This window comes from Coregonus lavaretus (assembly GCF_964263955.1).
Source record: "Coregonus lavaretus genome assembly, chromosome: 1".
NCBI lineage: Eukaryota > Metazoa > Chordata > Actinopteri > Salmoniformes > Salmonidae > Coregonus > Coregonus lavaretus.
Window position 1 is genome coordinate 89,027,193 of NC_139988.1, and position 7,254 is coordinate 89,034,446.

Sequence of the window (7,254 nt, forward strand, 5' to 3'; positions counted from 1 at the left end):
TCCCCGGCGTGCCCACGTCCCATCTTTCCCTTTCGCGGTTCATTCTGCGCGCCTGAAATCCATCGAATTGGCTGCTATTCCCAACGTGAACTCGATTCTCCAGAAGAGTCCCCAGCGTAGCTCAGTCACCCAATCAAGGGATCAATTCCTGTGTTCTGTCCAAATATCCACCCCACCGGCATGGAGTATCGCCTACAGCTTTTAATATCGGCGGCGCAGTGATCCTTCTCCCTGGGATTACCCACTGTCGCCCTCCATGCGTCTCCAGGGACTGCGCGTCATGGGGTCGTCTATCTCTCCCCCTCTTTGATTGTTTAATTCCAACGGATTTCATTGGAAAAGCCGAGATTAATTCGATGCGCGTGCACGCGGAGGAGAAGAGAGAGAGAGAGCAGTTATGGTGCGCATATCCGACAGATCATGACCCTTTTGAATGTAATAAGTCATCATTTATCCAATGATTGTTTTTGTTGGCGTTTAGAGTTTTATGTAGGCCTATTCTCCATTTTCTTCACAGCCAGTTGTGCAATATATTGTCATAGTCTATAAAGTTAACTCAATTGTCACTTTAGAGAGCCATTTCAGTATTTCAACTTGCAGCCAACTACACTGTACATTTTTTTACTAAAATACTTATAGTAAATTGAACTCAAAGTCAAGGGTAAGTCATTATTACTTAAAATGTTTATGTGGTACTGACTCAGAACTAAATGAGAAGTCACATCAACTAAATTTTTTGTAAGTTATGATAACAAAGGATTGTAAAATGTTATATATATATATATATATATATATATATATCTGTGTTTTTGCATTGAGTAATTTGTTGAATTAATCTCATACTACATAAAGATAAATATCATACATTTTTGTAAACTAATCCAATCGTTTATATAGATGTTTTGCACCCTTTACTGAAATGGTTGTTCCCGTTTAAATGGCTTAGGTCAGCGGTTCCCAAACTAGGGGTTGCGACAACATGAAAATGTGGTCGTGGGAGAATTTCCAAAATCCTGAAGAAAAAAATATACAGTACATTATAATATCATCTTTGTATCTCAAAATCATTGCCATGTGGTTAAAAGATACAATTGAACAAGAGAGCGCCCTTAGATATGGGGGAAAAGGCCACACTTGACTGTTGCACTTGAATCATTCCCACGGTGAATGGCTAGGCCCACTACGCTATGAAACCACACACTATTGCAGCGACTTTGATATTACCGGCCACAATTGATATGGTGAAAACGAATGTGTCGGGAGGCCGAGGCACAGAAACTCACATCAACAGATAACACTGTTAAACAAAGAATGTATGCTATTGCTAGCAATCAAGAGGAACTCTTGACTGAACGACTCAAAAACTCCCCAGTTTATGCTCTCCAAATGGATGTTAGCTGTGAGGGCCAAACTGCCCATGAATTTACTTTTGTTTGCTATACATGTTGGGGGATGCTATTCACAAGGACACATTGTTCTGTCTCACAATTCCCGAGCATGAAACGGCACAGGGGATGTTCAGTGTGCTGCATGGTTATAGTGACGAAAAACAGATTCAATGGGATCGAATGGTGGGCTATTGCACAGATGGGGCTCCATTTATGGCTGGACGGCGGGCAGGCCTCTGCACTCTAGTTATGAATGTGTCTCCTTCTTCCATATGGATGCATTGTATGATACACCGAGAGCAACTGGCAGCGAAAGAGCAGAGCACAGAACTCGGAGATATACTGCAGCAGGTAACTTCGATTGTAAACTACATCAAACCACATCCACTGTGCGCGCGCCTGTTCGCAAAACTATGAGGAGATGTGGGATCAGAGTATGACAATGTTCTATTTCACACCGAGGTTTGGTGGTTATGGAGGGGGAGTGTTGGAAAGATTTTTCTCATTGAGAGGATGTAAAAAAAATAACTTTAAAAAAAGACTTGGTTGACTTTCTGTGTATTGAAAATAAATTGTGTCTCCTTGCCTATGTTACAGACATATTTGGAAACTGAACGAACTGAAAGCAAGCATTCTGGGGAAATACAAAAACATTCTACAGATGAGTGACTGGATTCAGAGGAAGCATGTTTCTAACAGAAAACATCAGTAAGTGTCCCACACGAGTGATGGCTGCTCGCCTCCAACGCTCTGAAGAGCACTTTGGGACCTACTTACCAAATCCGTTTGAGTGTGATCCTTGCTCAGTTGACATGCCGGTAACTGAAATCGAACAGCTGATCGAGCTGTCATGTGGCCGAATGCATTCACGTGTCACTACGGATGAGTTTTGGTTCCTGACTCAAAAGGAATTCCCTGCGGTTCAAAACAACTGGGAACTCGGAAATCTCCGACTTCCGACTTCTGTGCGTTCAAGACAACTGGGAACTCGGAGAAAAACGAGCTCTGACTGGGAAAAATTGTTTTGAAAGGTCAGATAACTCGCAATTCCAACTCGGGAATTCCGGACTCTTTCTAGAAATTCGATTTAACAACCAGAAGATCACTGACGTCATGATTTGATCTCGTATTTTTCAGAGTTCCCAGTTCTCTTGAAAGCACCATAAAACTGATGTTACCCTTCACCAGCTCATATCTTTGTGAAGCTGGATTCGGTGCTCTCGTCTGCATTAAAACCAAATATCAATCCAGGTTGGATGTGACAGCAGAGATGAAGTGCTCACTGTCGACCACGCCCCCTGATTTTGAGAAGCTCCGATGCGACATGCATCAAGCACACCCATCTCATTAGTGAAGGTGAGAGAAGATACATTATGTCAGACTAATTTGCAATTGACTGTCATATCCCCACATTAAAAGTATGTGATGGTGAGTTGAGAAGACAATCAGAATACTGTTAGAATGTTTTTCAATTGACTGCTGTAGCCCCAAATAAAAAAGTAAACATGTCTGTTAATTACGTAATTTTCTTCACATGTTTGGGTTCACGAGAACTTTCAGATATCAAAATGGTGTCGTGGGCCAAAAAAGTTTCTCCTCACACTGTTCCTAACCCTGGCAGTCATTATGAATGCAGGTTGCGGGTGAATAAAAAATTCAACTGTTGGATATCCTAACTCTGGCTGGATTCCAATAGGAATAACACATCACTTTGCAAGCCAGCACAATGTTACTTGGATGTAAGTCCGGCCAATGTATTAGGGTAAAACTAGGCTTCAAAATATGGCCTTAGATTAGAGCGTTTGATATTTAATGTAATGTCATAAAGAGCTTAATTGTAATGTTAACATTCACCTAGGAAATGTCTTGGTAAAGGCCACAGGACTGAAAATGAATGAATTTAACAACCATGTCTCTGCCACTAACAAATACACTCCAAAAGACAAGGCACACTGGGAAATTATATTGGAGGCGTGGCTTAGTAGGGGCATTACTCAAATCTGGACCCCCTACAGCAGGACTCATTCCACAGAGGACCGAGTGTCTGCGGGTTTATGTTTTTTTTCCCTTTAAATTAAGACCTAAATGAGGGGAGTCCAGATTTGAGTAATAAGGGGAGTCCTTAATCCTAATCCTAATTAGTGACCTTAATTCATCAGTCAAGTACAAGGGAGAAGTGAAAACCCGCAGACACTCGGCCCTCCGTGGAATGAGTTTGTCAGGTGCCCTACAGGGTCACGATGACTCTATCCGTTTGAATGATGACTGAAACATCACTTTAAGTAACTGTACTCAGATATACAGTGGGGGAAAAAAGTATTTAGTCAGCCACCAATTGTGCAAGTTCTCCTACTTAAAAAGATGAGAGGCCTGTAATTTTCATCATAGGTACACGTCAACTATGACAGACAAAGTGAGAAAAAAATATCCAGAACATCACATTGTAGGATTTTTAATGAATTTATTTGCAAATTATGGTGGAAAATAAGTATTTGGTCAATAACAAAAGTTTCTCAATACTTTGTTATATACCCTTTGTTGGCAATGACACAGGTCAAACGTTTTCTGTAAGTCTTCACAAGGTTTTCACACACTGTTGCTGGTATTTTGGCCCATTCCTCCATGCAGATCTCCTCTAGAGCAGTGATGTTTTGGGGCTGTCGCTGGGCAACACAGACTTTCAACTCCCTCCAAATATTTTCTATGGGGTTGAGATCTGGGACTGGCTAGGCCACTCCAGGACCTTGAAATGCTTCTTACGAAGCCACTCCTTCGTTGCCCGGGCGGTGTGTTTGGGATCATTGTCATGCTGAAAGACCCAGCCACGTTTCATCTTCAATGCCCTTGCTGATGGAAGGAGGTTTTCACTCAAAATCTCACGATACATGGCCCCATTCATTCTTTCCTTTACACGGATCAGTCGTCCTGGTCCCTTTACAGACAAACAGCCCCAAAGCATGATGTTTCCACCCCCATGCTTCACAGTAGGTATGGTGTTCTTTGGATGCAACTCAGCATTCTTTGTCCTCCAAACACGACGAGTTGAGTTTTTACCAAGAAGTTCTATTTTGGTTTCATCTGACCATATGACATTCTCCCAATCCTCTTCTGGATCATCCAAATGCACTCTAGCAAACTTCAGACGGGCCTGGACATGTACTGGCTTAAGCAGGGGGACACGTCTGGCACTGCAGGATTTGAGTTCCTGGCGGCGTAGTGTGTTACTGATGGTAGTCTTTGTTACTTTGGTTCCAGCTCTCTGCAGGTCATTCACTAGGTCCCCCTGTGTGGTTCTGGGATTTTTGCTCACCGTTCTTGTGATAATTTTGACCCCACGGGGTGAGATCTTGCGTGGAGCCCCAGATCGAGGGAGATTATCAGTGGTCTTGTATGTCTTCCATTTCCTAATAATTGCTCCCACAGTTGATTTCTTCAAACCAAGCTGCTTACCTATTGCAGATTCAGTCTTCCCAGCCTGGTGCAGGTCTACAATTTTGTTTCTGGTTTCCTTTGACAGCTCTTTGGTCTTGGCCATAGTGGAGTTTGGAGTGTGACTGTTTGAGGTTGTGGACAGGTGTCTTTTATACTGATAACAAGTTCAAACAGGTGCCATTAATACAGGTAACGAGTGGAGGACAGAGGAGCCTCTTAAAGAAGAAGTTACAGGTCTGTGAGAGCCAGAAATCTTGCTTGTTTGTAGTTGACCAAATACTTATTTTCCACCATAATTTGCAAATAAATTATTACAAATCCAAAAATGTGATTTTCTGGATTTTCTTTTTCTCATTTTGTCTGTCATAGTTGACGTGTACCTATGATGAAAATTACAGGCCTTTCTCATCTTTTTAAGTCAGAGAACTTGCACAATTGGTGGCTGACTAAATACTTTTTTCCCCCACTGTATTAAGTGCAACGGGTTTCATAAAAAGGTTTGAGTAATGATACAGTAGCAACATTGGGGTTTACTGTGTACGTGTTTTATTTTTCAAAAACACACAATACCTCATTAGTCTACAATATGGGATATAGGGCACATTTCCACCATGGTTAGCAGGTCAGTGTACCATAATGTCTGACAGAGTTTATAACACCCTGGTGGTGGTGGTGAGTCCCTTTATAAGTTAGGAGGTGGCTGAGCACATCATTGGTTTACTGGTTAGTATTAGTTCAGCTGCTGTGACTGGCATTGGCCAAAGCCTTCTGATTCGGACCCTCTGATGTCCAGGCATGGACACTCTCAAGTCCTATTGACGACAACAAGGTTGTATTTCAGTCCGACTCTCCCACAAGGTCGTGTTTTTTATTTATTGAAACAACATAAATCACAGTGCAGAGTCATATGTCAAAAGCTTATTGTGATATAACAATACATGTTGATATGAAGCCATGTGTGTTCTTCTATATCCTGTGTAAGCAGGTCTCTGTAACAGTGTTGATGTTACAGGAGTTTAGGAAGCTACATACGGGCCGTTAAGTTTTATTGCTGTAAAATAAAGCAGACTGGACTGACACACACACACAGACACACACACAGACACACACACACAGACACACACACACAGACACACACACACACTTTATGTTCCACATGGTTTATCCCAGTCATCAGCCCACAGCAGATGTGACCCAAGTCATTAGGTCGTACGTTGTCTTGGACTGTAAAAGTGCAAAACCAATAACCGTTGCATTTATATTAAAAGATTTGTGCAGGATATAATCCTTGAATTACATCTCTTTTGCAAGACAACAACACAGATAAGCAAACATTGATGCAAACAATATATCAAATGTTCGGATAGGGGGAGTATTTGATTACTTATTCCATAACTGGATCATTGAGGGTTATGAGGAGATTTGATTGGATCATGGCGGAGTGAACAGAATTAAGCCTGTCAAAATCCTATTTCCGGTCTTACTAAGGCTTTATTGAAAAGTCTCCCCTCATCCCGAAACCATCAGTTCACACTACCACTTTCATTTCCAGAGAGAGACACGTAGACAGAGACTGTTTCCTGTTATTTACTGTAGGGAATAAAACATGTTTTAATCTATAGACATGAACCTTACACTTTACTGTCCGTTTTTGTTCCATTTCTTGTTCTTCCTTTAATTTTAATCTTTTTGTGAATAACAGGTACAATCTCTGCTCATCTCTGGCTATGAACATTAGGAGAAGAGAGACAGACATGGCTGTTGACTGTTCTGATCATGTATGATGATGATGATGATGATGATGATGTCACAAAGGGATGCAGGCTGTCATCTACCAAGCCAGAAAAGCTCTTAGCAACGCTCAACTGACCCTGAAATAGGACCATAATCGCCAGTACGATATTTCAATACCACCATAATTTCCCCTCATCACTGCAACTTTTCATTTGATTAACACACCATCGCTGAAACCAAAAAGCAGTGAAGTCAGATTATAGATTTAGATTAAAGTTGATTCTGAGATATTTTATGCTCAGTTTCCCTGTTGATGTGACGTTTTTAACCTGCCTCCATGGATGAGAGACCAAGGTCAGAGCAGAGGAGAAGAGAGCAGAGGAGAGGAGAGGAGAGGAGAGGAGAGGAGAGGAGAGGAGAGGAGAGGAGAGGAGAGGAGAGGAGAGGAGAGGAGAGGAGAGGAGAGGAGAGGAGAGGAGAGGAGAGGAGAGGAGAGGAGAGGAGAGGAGAGGAGAGGAGAGGAGAGGAGAGGAGAGCCAGAACTCACCCAGCACCACAGAGTGGAGAACTAATCACAGCCTCTAGAATAATATGGACCTGGAGTTCATCAGACTGGAGAACTAATCACAGCCTCTATAATAATATGGACCTGGAGTTCATCAGACTGGAGAACTAATCACAGCCTCTAGAATAATATGGA